Source organism: Chlorocebus sabaeus, chromosome 20 (genome assembly GCF_047675955.1).
Source record: "Chlorocebus sabaeus isolate Y175 chromosome 20, mChlSab1.0.hap1, whole genome shotgun sequence".
Classification (NCBI taxonomy): Eukaryota; Metazoa; Chordata; class Mammalia; order Primates; family Cercopithecidae; genus Chlorocebus; species Chlorocebus sabaeus.
Genome location: NC_132923.1, coordinates 6,999,454 through 7,014,655, shown reverse-complemented (window position 1 = coordinate 7,014,655; position 15,202 = coordinate 6,999,454). Strand labels below are relative to the sequence as shown.

The 15,202-nt window shown below is 47.6% G+C and overlaps 1 pseudogene; it reads right to left on the bottom strand.

The window, feature by feature from the left end:
• VHLL (VHL like) lies at nt 3,563–4,202 on the bottom strand (annotated as a pseudogene).

Below are 15,202 nucleotides of genomic sequence, written 5' to 3'. Positions count from 1 at the left end.
TACAATTTAATACAGTCACAAGATTTTAAGTGAAAAAATACATTATTCATGCTACAAGTTTTCAGTCTTCTTTGGACAATACCAAAAATACAGTATTCAAACGGCATGTTTTAAGAGGAAAGTGAGATCTCATTTTGACACAAAGACAGGTTAAAGAAAATAAACCCAACAGGGAACTACTGCAGGACCAGCACATTGCCCTAAGTCCCCGACCCTGTCCCATTGTGGAACTCATACAGCTGCTTTCTACTCCAGCACATGAAACCCTGCGGTTCCTCTTCTCTGTGAACTATGAAACTCCCTGGGGTTCTTCCTTGTGGGACAGTGTGGTTCTTCTTCCCTGCCTAACATTTCAACAAAAATTGTAAATATTTAGAGATGTGTCACTAAATAACAACATACTTCCAAAAAAGCCAACTTACTTGTTAAATGTTGAAAGAAAAGGCCGGGCACAGTGGCTCACACCTGTAATCCCAGCACTTTGGGAGACCGAGGCAGGCGGATCACGAGGTCAGGAGTTCAAGACCAGCCTGGCCACAATAGTGAAAGCCCGTCTCTACTAAAAATACAAAAAATTAGCTGGGCACAGTGGCAGGCCCCTGTAATCCCGGTGGCAAGCACCTGTAACCCCAGCCACTCAGGAGGCTGAGGCAGGAGAATGGCTTGAATCTGGGTAGCAGAGGTTGCAGTGAGCCAAGATTGTGCCACTGCACTCCAGCCAGGGCGACAAGAGTGAAACTCCGTCTCAAGAAAAAAAAAATGTTGAAGGAAGGAGCTAGGCTGGGCGCAGTGGCTCACGCCTGTAATCCCAACACTTTGAGACGCCGAGGAAAGTGGGTCACTTAAGGTCAGGAGTTCAAGACCAGCCTGACCAACATGGTGAAACCACGTCTCTACTAAAAATACAAGAATTAGCCAGGCGTGGTGGCAGGCGCTTGTAATCCCAGCTATTTGGGAGGCTGAGGCAGGAGAATCGCTTGAACCTAGGAGGCAGAGGTTGCAGTGAGCTGAGATCACGAAATTGCACTCCAGCCTGGGCAACGAGAGGCAAAACTCTGTCGAGAGAGAGAGAGAGAGAGAGAGAGAGAGAGAGAGAGAGATCGAGACCATCCTGACAAACACAGTGAAACCCGTCTCTATTAAAAATACAAAAAATTAGCCGGGCGTGGTGGCAGGTGCCTGTAGTCCCAGCTATTTGGGGGGCTGAGGCAGAAGAATGGCGTGAACCCAGGAGGCGGAGCTTGCAGTGAGCTGAGATTGCGCCACTGCACTCCAGCCTGGGCGACAGAGCAAGACTCCGTCTCAAAAAAAAAGAAAGAAAGAAAGGAAAGAGCTAAAATTTGGTGAAATTTAAAAGGGTTGTAGAAAACTGTGAAGTGTTTGTTTTCTTCACTTCACTCTGATTTTATTTTATTTATTTATTTTGAGACAGCATCTTGCTCTGTCACCAAGGCTGGAGTACAGTGGCACAATCACGACTTACTGCAGCCTCAAACTCTTGAGCTCACGTGATCCTTCTGCCTTAGTCTCCTAAGTAGCTGGGACTTCAGGTACATGCCACCATGCCTGGCTAATTTAAATTTTTTTTTTTTTTTTTTTTTTTTGTAGACACAGGGCCACACTATGTTGCCCAGGCTGGTCTTGAACTCCTGGGCTCAAGTGATCCTCTCACATGGGCCTCCCAAAGTACTGGGATTATAGGGGTAAGCCAACACACCAGCCATCACTCTGATTTTAGAACATAGGAGTTGTACGCAAAGGTTAGGATAAGGAACTAAAGATGCCAAAAAATACCCCAAACATTAATTGCAAAAAAAAGACTAATGTTTGGCCGGACACGGTGGCTCACGCCTGTAATTGCAGCACATTGGGAGGCCGAGGCGGGTGGATCATGAGGTCAGGAGATGGAGACCATCCTGGCTAACACAGTGAAACCCTGTCTCTACTAAAAAAGGAAAAAAAATTAGCCGGGCCTGGTGGCGGTTGCCTGTAGTCCCAGCTACTCGGGAGGCTGAGGCAGGAGAATGGGGTGAACCTGGGAGGCGGAGCTTGCAGTGAGCCGAGATCGTGCCACTGCACTCCAGCCTGGGCGACAGAGCGAGACTCTGTTTCAAAAAAAAAAAAAAAAAAAAAAAAAGACTAATGTTTGTGAAGAGCTTATAACATAGAAAAATATTTGTTATAAAATTAAAATTAAGTGAAAAAGTAGGATACAAAACTATATAAAAAGTAAGATCTCAACTATGTGGGAAAAAAAGGATAAAGGTAATAGCTCAAAATGGTGATAGTGGTTGTATTTAAGTAGTCTATCTATAGTGATTTTTTTCTTCTTTTTTACTTTTCTGTGTCTTCCAAATTTTTCTCTACTGGGGGGATTTTTTTTTTTTTTTTTTTTGAGATGGAGTCCCACCTGTCTCCCAGGCTGGAATGCAGTGGCAAGATCCCTGCCCACTGCAACCTCTGCCTCTCGGGTTCAAGTGATTCCCCTGCCTCAGCTTCCCGAGTAGCTGGGATTACAGACACACGCCACCATGCCCAGCTAATTTTTTTTTTTTTTTTAAGACAGAGTCTCGCTCTGTCGCCCAGGCTAGAGTGCAGTGGTGTGATCACAGCTCACTGCAACCTCCGCCTCCCAGGTTCATGCCATTCTCCTGCCTCAGCCTCCTGAGTATCTGGGACTACGGGCATGCGCCACCATGCCTGGCTAATTTTTGTATTTTTAGTAGAGATGGGGTTTCACCATGTTGGCCAGACTGCTATCGAACTGAACACACACAATTAGCCAGGCACGGCGGTGGAGGTTGCAGTGAGCCGAGATTGCGCCACTGCACTCCAGTCTGGGTGACAGAGTGAGACTCTTGTCTCAAAAAAAAAAAAAAAAAAACTTCAGGCCGGGCACGGTGGCTCATGTCTGTCATCCCAGCACTTTGGGAGGCCGAGGCGGGTGGATCACGAGGTCAGAAGATGGAGACCATCCTGGCTAACATGGTGAAACCCCGTCTCTACTAAAAATACAAAAAATAAATTAAAAAAAAAATTAGCCGGGCGTGGTGGCGGGCCCTATAGTCCCAGCTACCCTGGAGGCTGAGGCAGGAGAATGGCGTTACCCCGGGAGGCGGTGGAGCTTGCAGTGAGTGGAGATCACGACAGAGGGAGTCTCCGTCTCAAAAAAAAAGAAAAAAAAAATCTCCAGTCTCCGCTTCCATCCATTAATTTTTCTTTTTTTTTTTTTCCTCTGTCTCTCTCGTTTTATTTATTTATTTATTTTGAGATGGAGTCTTAATCTGTTGCCCAGGCTGGAGTGCAGTGACAATCTCAGCTAACTGCAACCTCCACCTCCCGGGTTCAAGCAATTCTCCTGCCTCAACCTCCCGAGTAGCTGGGATTACAGACATGTGCCACCACGCCCAGCTAATTTTTGTATTTTTAAAGTAGAGACAGGTTTCACTATGTTGGCCAGGCTGGTCTCAAACTCCTGACCTCAAGTGATCTGCCCGCTGCGGTCTCCCAAAATGCTGGGATTTACAGGAGTGAGCCACCATGCCCGGCCATCTACAGATTTTCACTGTGCTCCTGCGTCAGCCGCTCCAGGTCTTTCAAGTACATTTGGCTGGTCTTCCAGATCGTCACAGAGTGATCTGACAATGTCCAGTCTCATGTAATTCTCGGGCTTGACTAGGCTTCGGAAAACCTGGAGGCATCGCTCTTTCAGGGTATACGCTGGCAGTGTGACGTTGGCAAAAACAGGCTGTCCATCAACATTGGAACATGGCGTAAACAATTCAGTTTGGTTAACCATAAGTTTATCGTGTGTCCTTGCATCTCTGAAGAGCCATGGGTGGCTTCGGAAATCGTGGATGCAGAAGTCCCTGCCGGGCAGCAGCTCTTCATAGCAGTTGAGCCACACAGGCAGCACGATGCGTGGGCTGCGGTTGCAAATGACCAGGGAGAGCTCAGGTGAGTTTCTGGAGCGCAGCACAGGCCATGCTGCTCCAGCCGCCATCTCCTCCTCGGTGCCCGACTCTTCTTGGCAGTACTCTTCTGGGCCTGCCTCTTGGGTGGCCGCCTTGGCCTCTAACTCCACCCCGTTCCCCACTCTCCAGGGCCTTACCTCCGAAGCCTTGACAACTCGGGCCTGCCCATACCAGTTCTTAAAGAAACTACTTCCCTTCACCCGGATTTCGGCAGGCTGGGAGTACATAACCTCCTACTTGGGTGGTAAGTAAGACATCCTAGATCAGACAGACTTACTCCCAGCCTCTCCTACCTAGCCCGTCCCACTGAAGAGCTACCTATAGTGGGAGAGATCCAAATGGAATCCCAATAATACAACTGTGATAGGAAGATCCAAAGAGGAATTTGAGGGTATTCCATGAGATAGCACACCAGAGGGTTCTTTATGTCATTCTAGTATTTAGTGGACACTTCATGGCTGGGCGCAGTGGCTCACACCTGTAATCCCAACACTTTGGGAGGCCGAGGCAGGTGGATCACCTGAGGTCGGGGTTCAAGACCAGCCTGGCCAACATGGTGAAACCTCATCTCCACTAAAAATACAAAAAAATTAGCCAGGCATGGTGGCGTATGCCTGTAATCCCAGGAACTTGGGAGGCTGAGGCAGGAGAATTGCTTGAACCTGGGAGGCAGAGGTTGCAGTGAGCCAAGATCACAGCACTGCACTCCAGCCTGGGTGACAGAGTGAGACCCTATCTTATAAACAAACAAACAAACAATTAGCCAGGCGTGGTGGCAGGTGCCTATAATCCTAGCTACTAGGGAGGCTGAGGCAGGAGAATTGCTTGAACCCGGGAGTTGGAGGTTGCAGTGAGCTGAGATTGCACCATTGCACTCCAGCCTAAGCAACAAGAGTGAAACTCCAGCTCAAAAAAAAAACCACGGTGAAAAAAAAAACCGTGTCTTACAAAAGCACTTTGGGAGGCTGAGGCAGGAAGATCACGAGGTCAGGAGATCGAGACCATCCTGGCCAACATGGTGAAACCCCATCTCTACTAAAAATACAAAAATCAGCTGGGTGAGGTGGTGTGTGCCTGTAGTCCCAGCTACTCGGGAAGCTGAGGCAGGGGAATCGCTTGAACCTGGGAGGTGGAGGTCGCAGTGAGCCGAGACCATGCCATTGCACTCCAGCCTGGGTGACAGATCTACACCCCATCTCGGAAAAACAAACAAACAAAATACAAACAAAAAAAAAATGTAATATTTATTGAACACTTCATTATTCAGGTTCTGGTCCAGGAAGAGTTCACAATTTTATTGTGGAGAAAAGATAGGATATGAGAAAATAGGATATGGGAGCAATACAGGTATTTGTCAAAAGAGGGAGGTGACGTATGGTGGGATGCACTTTTTTAATCTTTTTTTTTATTTATTGAGACGGAGTCTTGCACTGTTTTTTCAGGCTGGAGTGCAGTGGCGCAATCTCAGCTCACTGCAACCTCTGCCTCCCAGATTCAAGCAATTCTCCTGCCTCAGCCCCCCAAGTAGCTGGGACTACAGGTGCCCACTGCCATGCCCAGCTAAGTTTTGTATTTTTAAAGTAGAGATGGGGGTTTCACCATGTTAGCCAGGCTGGTCTCGAACTCCTGACCTCAAGTGATCTGCTCGCCTTGGCCTCCCAAAGTGCTGAGATTACAGGCACGAGCCACTGCACCTGGCCTACTTTAATCTTATTTTGACTAATAAATGAACATGGTACAAAATTCAAAAGGTACCAAAGGGCTCAGTGTGGTATCTCATGCCTGTAATCCTAGCACTTTGGGAGGCTGAGGTGGGAGGATGTCTTGAGTCCAGGAGTTCAGGACCAGCTTGGGCAACATAGCCTGACCCCATATCTACAAAATAATACAAAAATTAGCCGGGCCTGGTGGTGCATGCCTGTGGTCCCAGCTACTCCGGAGGCTGAAATGAGAGGATCCCTCGATCCTCCTACTGCACCACTGCACTCCAGCCTGGCAAAAAAGTGAGGATAGCAACAGGAGGCAGACAAATCCTAGGCAGACAGGGTCAGGTTCCCAGTGAAACTCCACCTTCAAGCAGAAAACAGTTGAAAGCCAAGCTACAAGTCCTGGATAAATGCATGGGTGGAATTGAGAACCCCTCTTCCCATTTGTTGCACTTTCTTCTGATTGATCCCCACCCTTCACCTATTTTACGTATACCTACCCTTCCCTAATTGGTTTGTTACTCTGTCATGCCCATCTTTGAATGGTGCTTTTTTTTTTTTTTGAGACGGAGTCTCACTCTGTTGCCCAGGCTGGAGTGCAGTGGCGTGATCTTGGCTCACTGCAACCTCTGCCTCTGGGGTTCAGCCATTCTTCTGCCTCAGCCTCCCGAGTAGCTGGGACTACACAACGCCTGGCTAATTATTTGTATTTTTAGTAGTGACCGGGTTTCACCGCGTTAGCTAGGATGGTCTTGATCTCCTGACCTCCTGATCCGCCTGCCTTGGCCTCCCAAAGGGCTGGGATTACAGGCGTGAGCCACCGCGCCTGTTTTAGCCTTTTTTTTTAGCCTTTTTTTTTTTTTTTTTTGCGTACACTCAAACCAATCAGCACACACACCCCCATTTTGAGCCCATCAAAGCCCCGGACCCAGCCACAATGGGAGAGAAACCACCTAACTTGGGAGACCACTCTCCTTTCCCCTCTCCACTGAGTTGTTTCATCGCTCAATAAAATTCTCTCCGACCCTCTTCACCCTTTGAACTGTCAGCATAACCTCATTCTTCTTGGATGCACGACAAGAACTCGGAAACTGCTGAACGTGGGTACAAGCTGAAACACAGGCAGCCTGGGGCATGCCTCAGCCCAGCCAAGGGCTGAGCCAGTGTGCAAGCCAGGCGTGGCCAGGTGGGCCGAGTGGGCAGGGTACCTCCAGCAGCAAGCCGGGGGCGTGAGGCCTGGGTAGGGGGCATCGCTGGCTGCAGAGGTCCCCGGCTGGCAAAGTGTCTGAGAAAAATCCTGCGTCATTGAGATCTTGTCATTAAAAAAAAAGAAAAAAAAATGTACCAAAGGGCATCATTCCTATTCACCAACAAACTGGTCCCTCCCGAGATAACCATCATTACCAGTTTTTTTGTTTGTTTGAAACAGTCTCGCTGTGTTGGCCCAGCTGGAGTGTAGTGGCACAATCTTGGCTCACTGCAACCTCCGCCTCCTGGGCTCAAGCAATTCTCCTGCCTCAGCCTCCCAAGTAGCTGGAATTATAGGCATGTGCCACCAAGTCTGGCTTATTTTTGTATTTTATAGTAGAGATGGGGTTTCACCATGTCGGCCAGGCTGGTGTCTCGAACTCCTGACCTCAGGTAATCCACCCACCTCGGCCTCCCAAAGTGCTGGGATTACAGGTGTGAGCCACCACCCACAGCCCACTACCAGTTTCTTATGTATCCTTCTAAAGATATCCTATACTCAAGAATACAAATATATTGAAATCACATACAAATAATACACAGTGGTACCCAGACACTGTTCTTCGTTTTGTTGTTGTTGTTGTTGTTTTTTGAGACGATGTCACACCCAGGCTGGAGTGCAGTGGTGAGATCTTGGCTCACTGCAACCTCCACCTCCTGGGTTCAAGCTGTTCTGCCTCAGTCACCCAAGTAGCTGGGATTACAGGTGTGCACTGCCAAGCCCGGCTAATTTTTGTATTTTTAGTAGAGATGGGGTTTTGCCAGGTTGCCTAAGTTGGTCTTGAATTCCTGAGCTCAAATGATCCACCCACCTCGGCTTCCCAAAGTGCTGGGATTACAGGTGTAAGCCACAACACCTGGCCCCAGTTTGCATTTTTAACTCATATATTGAGGAATGGTCTGTATCAATGCACTTGGGAGTTACCTCATTCTCCTTGCAGGGGTATGTTCCATGATCTTTTTAATCAGAACCTTGTTGATGTAGTAATATTTTGCTGTGGCAAACAATGCTAGAAAGAATATCCCTGTCTGAAATTAACTGAACCAAGGAGAAATACTGAGTTCTCAGCATTTCATATTAATAACCAAATTCAGCAAGATGAGTACCAAGGAGTGGAATCGCCAGCTCAAACTGCCCTTTATATGAGGTTTACCAATTGACACTCAAACTACATGCTTGAGAGCACATTGCAAGTGTTTACCAAATTGTGCTTACATTTCCCTTTGAATAAGGTTAAGCATCTCTTCATGTTTGTTTGTTTGTTTATTTTGAGATGGAGTCTTAATCTGTCACCCAGGCTGGAGTGCAGTGGCATGATCTCGGCTCACTGCAAGCTCCGCCTCCCGGCTTCACGCCATTCTCCTGCCTCAGCCTCCTAAGTAGCTGGGACTACAGGCGCCCGCCATCATGCCTGGCTTTTTGTATTTTTAGTAGAGACAGGGTTTCACCATGTTAGCCAGAATGGTCTCGATCTCCTGACCTCGTGATGCGCCCATCTCAGCCTCCCAAAGTGCTGGGATTACAGGTGTGAGCCACCGTGCCTGGTGTTTTTCTTTTTTTTTTTTTTTTGGAGATGGAGTCTTGCTCTGTCGCCCAGGCTGGAATACAGTGGCATGATCTTGGCTCACTGCAACCTCTGCCTCCCGGGTTCCAGCGATTCTCCTGCCTCAGCCTCCTGAGTAGCTGGAACTACAGTTGTGCGCCACCACGTCCGGATAATTTTTTTTTTGTATTTAGTAGAGATGGGGTTTCACCATGTTGGTCAGGCTGGTCTCGAGCTCCTGACCTGTTGATCTTCCTGCCTCGGTCTCCCAAAGTGCTGGGATTACAGGCGTGAGCCACCGCGCCCAGCCAGCATCTCTTCACATTTTAGTCGATTTTTGCTTCTCTGGAGCTTTTTAAATCCTTTACCTATTTTTCTACAGGCCTTTTCTTTTTTTTGAGACGGAGTCTCGCTCTGTCGCCCAGGCTGGAGTACAGTGGCCGGATCTCAGCTCACTGCAAGTTCCGCCTCCCGGGTTCACGCCATTCTCCTGCCTCAGCTTCCCGAGTAGCTGGAACTACAGGTGCCCGCCACCTTGCCCGGCTAGTTTTTTGTATTTTTTAGTAGAGACGGGGTTTCACTGTGTTAGCCAGGATGGTCTCGATCTCCTGACCTCGTGATCCACCCGTCTCAGCCTCCCAAAGTGCTGGGATTAGAGACTTGAGCCACCCCGCCCGGCCTACAGGCCTTTTCTTAATTGTCAAGTTCTGAAAGTGTTATGTTGTTGTTGTTAAGACAGGGTCTTGCTGCATCACACAGGCTGGAGTGCAGCTGTGCAAATATAGCTCAATTGCAGCCTCAAACTCCTGGGCTGAAGTGATTTCTCCCAGCTTAGCCTCCTTAGTAGCTGGGACTATAGGCATACACCATCTTGTCCACCCTAAAAGTTCTTTAAGGAAATTAACATTGTTGCAAATCCTCTCCCTCTTTTGTTTTTGCAGTGCAAACTTTGTATGGAGTTCCTTACCCCCTAACTCTTTTTTTTTTTTTTTTTTTTGATATGAAGTTTCACTCATTGTCCAGGCTAGATAGAGTGCAATGGCATGATCTTGGATCACTGCAACCTCCGCCTCCCAGGTTCAAGTGATTCGCCTGCCTTAGCCTCCTGAGTAGCTGGGATTACAGGCACGCGCCACCACGCCTGGCTAATTTTTTGTATTTTTAGTAGAGACAGGGTTTCTCCATGTTGGTTAGGCTGGTCTCAAACTCCCGACCTCAGGTGATCCTGAGGCCTGCCTCAGCCTCCCAAAGTCCCCTCACATATTTTAAACCCCACTTTTCTTCTAGTGCTCTTATGGTTATTTTTTTTTTTTTGAGACAGAGTCTTGCTCTGTCGCCCAGGCTGGAGTGCAGTGGCGCGATCTCGACTCACTGCAAGCTCCGCCTCCCGGGTTCACGGCATTTTCCTGCCTCAGCCTCCCGTGTAGCTGGGACTACAGGCGCCCGCCACAACGCCCGGCTAATTTTTTGTATTTTTAGTAGAGACGGGGTTTCACCGTGTTAGCCAGGATGGTCTTGATCTCCTGACCTTGTGATCCACCCATCTCGGCCTCCCAAAGTGCTGAGATTACAGGCGTGAGCCACTGTGCCCGGCCTGTATTTTCTTATATTTACACCTTTCAGCTGCCGGGAATTAACTTTGTTGTAATTTAGTAGGGATCCAATTTCCTGCCTCCCCCCCTCAACCACAAATAGCTACTCCAGAAATAAACTCTCAAAATGTTCTCAGAAAATCATTGTTCTGGAGAAAAAAAGGTATAGTTGGCCTGGCCCTCTGTATCTGCTGGCTTGTCATCCACAGATTCAACTGTGGATTGAAAATATTTGAGGAAAAAAGGCCGGGTGCAGTGACTCACACCTGTAATCCCAGCACTTTGGGAGGCCGAGGTGGGCGGATCAGGAGGTCAAGAGATCGAGACCATCCTGGCCAACATGGTGAAACCCCGTCTCTACTAAAAATACAACTGGGCATGGTGGTGCACGCCTGTAATCCCAGCTACTTGGGAGGCTGAGGCAGGAGAATCGCTTGAACCCGGGAGGCGGAGGTTGTAGTGAGCTGAGATTGTGCCACTGCACTCTAACCTGGCGATGGAGCAAGGCTGTCTCAAAAAAAATAAAAATAAAAAAAAAATAAATTGAGGAAAAAATTAAAATACTACAAATAAAACAGTATAACTATTTACACAGCATTAACAATGCTTTAAGTGGCCGGGCGCGGTGGCTCAAGCCTGTAATCCCAGCACTTTGGGAGGCCAAGACGGGTGGATCACGAGGTCAGGAGATCGAGACCATCCTGGCTAACATGGTGAAACCCCGTCTTTACTAAAACTACAAAAAAACTAGCCGGGCGAGGTGGCGGGCGCCTGTAGTCCCAGCTACTCGGGAGGCTGAGGCAGGAGAATGGCGTTAACCCGGGAGGCGGAGCTTGCAGTGAGCTGAGATCCGGCCACCGCACTCCAGCCCCGGCGACAGAGCGAGACTCTGTCTCAAAAAAAAAAAAAAACAAAAAAAAACCAATGCTTTAAGTTACATAAGTAATCTAGAGATGATTAAAATATATGAAAGGAGGGCTGGGTGTGGTGGCTCACGCCTGTAATCCCAGCACTTCGTGAGGCCGAGACAGGTGGATCACCTGAAGTCAGGAGTTCGAGACCAGCCTGGCTAACATGGTGAAAACCCTGTCTCTACTAAAAATACAAAAATTAGCTGAATGTGGTGGCAGACGCCTGAAATTCCAGCCACTTGGGAGGCTGAGGCAAGAGAATCACTTGAAACTGGAAAGCAGAGGTTGCAGTGAGCCGAGATTGCGCCACCGCACTCCAGCCTGGGTAACAGAGTAAGACTCCATCTCGAAAGAAAAAAAAAGAAAAAAAAATTTATATGGGAGAATGTACATAGGTTATATGCAAATACTATGCCATTTAATGTGTCCTGGCTGTGTGTGGTGGTTCATGCTTGTAATCCCAGCAATTTGGGGGGCTAGGCGGGTGGTTCACTTGAGGTCAAGAGTTTGAGACTAGACTGGCCAACAAGGTGAAACCCCATCTCTATAAAAAATACAAATATTAGCTAGGCATGTAATCCCAGCTACTCAGGAGGCTGAGACATGAAAACTGGTTGAACCCAGGAGGTGGAGGTTGCAGTGAGCCAAGATTGTGCTGCTGCGCTCCAGGCTGGGTGATAGCAATTCTCTCTCTAATAATAATAATGACATGATGATGATGTAAGAGTCCTGAACAGCTGCAAATTTTGGTATAGGGGAGTGTCCTGGAACCAATCCCTCACAGATACTGAGAGATGACTGCACATTTATCTTCTAAGATATCAACTCTAGAATCTGATAAGGGAGAGTAAAAACAAGTCTTGGCTGAGTATAGAGGGCTTAAATAGCAGTCAGGAATTCAAACTCCCACAACAACCCCCAAATTACTGCTTTATGGCAGGCGACACAGGACTCGACTAAAATGTAGGAATGGCAGAGGAAGGATCATTGGCAGAGTCAAGGACATAGGAAAATCACACTCATGGAATCAAATGTTTGGGCTGGGTGCGGTGGCTCACACTTGTAATCCCAGCACTCTGGGAGGCCAAGGCAGGCGGATCACCTGAGGTCAGGAGTTCGAGACCAGCCTGACCAACATGGAGAAAACCTTTCCCTACTAAAAACACAAAAAATTAGCCAGGCATGATGACAAATGCCTATAATCCCAGCTACTCGGGAGGCTGAGGCAGGAGAATCACTTGAACCTGGGAGGCAACAAAAGTTAGACAGTCTTACTTTGTCGCCCAGGATGGAATGCAGTGTCACCATCTTGGCTCACTGCAAACTCCACCTCCCCGGTTCAAACGATTCTCTTGCCTCAGCTTTCTGAGGAGCTGGGACTACAGGCCATGCCACCACACCCAGCTAATTTTTTTTTTTTTGAGACGGAGTCTCACTTTGTTGCCCAGGCTGGAGTGAGTGGTGAGATCTCAGCTCACTGCAACCTCCACATCCCAGGTTCAAGTGATTCTCCTGTCTCAACCTCCTGAATAGCTGGGATTACAGGTACCCACCACCAAGCTTGGCTAATTTTTGTATTTTTTGTAGAGATGGGGTTTCACCACGTTGGCTAGGCTTGTCTTGAACTCCTGGCCTCAGGTGATCCACTCGCCTCGGCCTCCCAAAATGCTGGGATTACAGGTGTGAGCCACTGCGCCCAGCCAATTTTTAAATTTTTTGTAGACAGGATTTTGCCAGGTTGCCCAGAATGGTCTTGAACTTCTGGGCTCAAGTTATCCTTCTGCCTCGGCTTTCCAAAGCGCTGGGATTACAGGCATGAGCTGTCACGTACAGCCTATGCTAAATCTGTACATCGCTAAGTTTTAGACAGCAAAATGGGGCTTTGGAAGATAAACAGTCCAAAGTGACGTAACATGCCAGAAGGATTTACATAGGTTTAGAAATGGCAAAAACTAGTAGAAAATAAATAAAAAGGAAAAAGAAACCAGATATTACAGATGCTTTAAAAAAGAGGTACCAATAGGCTGGGCGCAGTGGCTCATGCCTGTAATCCCAGCACTTTGGGAGGCCAAGGTGGGTAGATCACAAGGTCAGGAGATTGAGACCATCCTGGCTAACACAGTGAAACCCCATCTCTACTAAAAATACAAAAAATTAGCTGGGCATGGTGGCAGGTGCCTGTAGTCCCAGCTACTTGGGAGGCTGAGGCAGGAGAATGGCGTTAACCTGGAAGGCGGAGCCTGCAGTGAGCTGAGATGGTGCTACTGCACTCCAGCCTGGGTGACAGAGTGAGACTCCATCTCATAAAAAAAAAAAAAAAAAAAAAAAGAGGTACCAATAGGGCCAGGCGTGGTGGCTCACTCCTATAACCCTAGCACTTTGGGAGGCCGAGGCGGGCAGATCATGAGGTCAGGAGATCAAGACCATCCTGGCTAACACGGTGAAACCTTGTCTATACTAAAATTACAAAAAATTAGCTGGGCGTGGTGGCGCACGCCTGTAGTCACAGCTATTCAGGAGGCTGAGGCAGGAGAATCGCCTGAAACCAGGAGGCGGAGGTTGCAGTGAGCCGAGATCGCATCACTGCACTCCAGCCTGGGTGACAGAGTGAGACTCTGCCTCAGAAAAAAAAAAAGGAGGTACCAGTAATAGTAAGGAAGACTATGACACTACCCAAGTGCTTAACTATTAGAGCTGACAACAAAACGAACCTAGACTGACTAAGGAACAAAGGGGAGGAAAGAATCTACAAGATGACTAGCTTTCCCAACTAGCTTTCACCATTTCTCAGGTGTTATGGACACTCTTTCACTATCTTGTTTTACTAATTCATTTAAGAATTAACTCATCGGCCAAGCGCTGTGGCTTACGCCTGTAATCCCAGCACTCTGGAAGGCCAAGGCAGGAGGCCCACGAGGTTAAGAGATAGAGATCATCCTGGCCAGCCAACATGGTGAAACCCCGTCTCTACTAAAAATACAACAAAATTAGCTGGGCATAGTGGCACACGCCTGTAGTCCCGGCTATTCGGGAGGCTCAGGCAGGAGAACTGCTTGAACCCGGGCTGTAGTCACCTGCGATCACCCCACTGCACTCCAGCCCAGGTGACAGAGCAAGACTCTGTCTCAAAAATAAATAAATAAATAAAAGAATTAACTTATCTCTGAGGAGTTAAAGCTCCAAGAGAATTAAAACACTGCAATCAAAGAGGCAAGAGACTTCAGCAAAAGGCAGGTAGGCTTATTTCTGAGCCCCTTGCAAAAGAGTATAGGCAGACGGCTTTGGACTGACCTAAGCAGGAAGCTAAAGCCATAGGCATCTCACAAGCCCCTTTCCATCCCACCTCAGTTCAGTCAGGATAGCCAGCAGTAAAAGCATGGCTTTGTTGGCTGGGCATGGTGGCTCACACCTGTAATCCCAGCACATTGGGAGGATGAGGTAGATGAATCACCTGAGGTCGGGAGTTCGAGACCAGTCTAACCAACATGGAGAAACCCCATCTCTAAAGCAAGGCCTCTACAACCACAGTGCCTACATATGAATTCCAGGTCTGCGACCCTTCGACAAGTTACATATCTATGCATTAGATTTCTTCCTCACAAAATGGGGGATAACATTACCTGTTTTAGAGGGCTGTTGTGAGGATCCATTAGTTAACATTCAAAATGACTAGAATACATCTGTTAGATAGTACTTACCATCATTCTACCAAGTATTCAACTTAATATGACTAGGTCCTATGGTCAGGGAAGAGATAAACAAGGCTAAATGTATGAGTCATAAGGACAGATGTGAGGGTGAAAAGCCCAGTAGCCAAGTGGAACACTGAAGAAATCAAAGGATAATACCACCTAGCCTCTAGCATCCTGGGACCACTACTCAAGATTTTTTTCTCTCCTTGATAAAAACAAATGAAATTTAAATATTTTGTTTCTGCTAGCAGAAAGGCAGAGAGGTCTGACTGTGACAGGATACTGGCATGAGAATAGGCCAGAAAGCCAAAATGAAGACTGGAATCGTAAGGAACATTGGAAGAAGGCAGAGAAAAATAACTCCAGGTAACGGGAGAATTCTGAAAACTATACGAAAAAAAAAAAAAAAGATGTTATATGTCCTTTATATGTTATATGTTATATACCAGAGCCCTAGGAGGTATTGGGTGTTGCTCTACATACAACCACATATGGGGAACACCCATGCTTTAGACTGGTTGCCATTCTTTGGGTG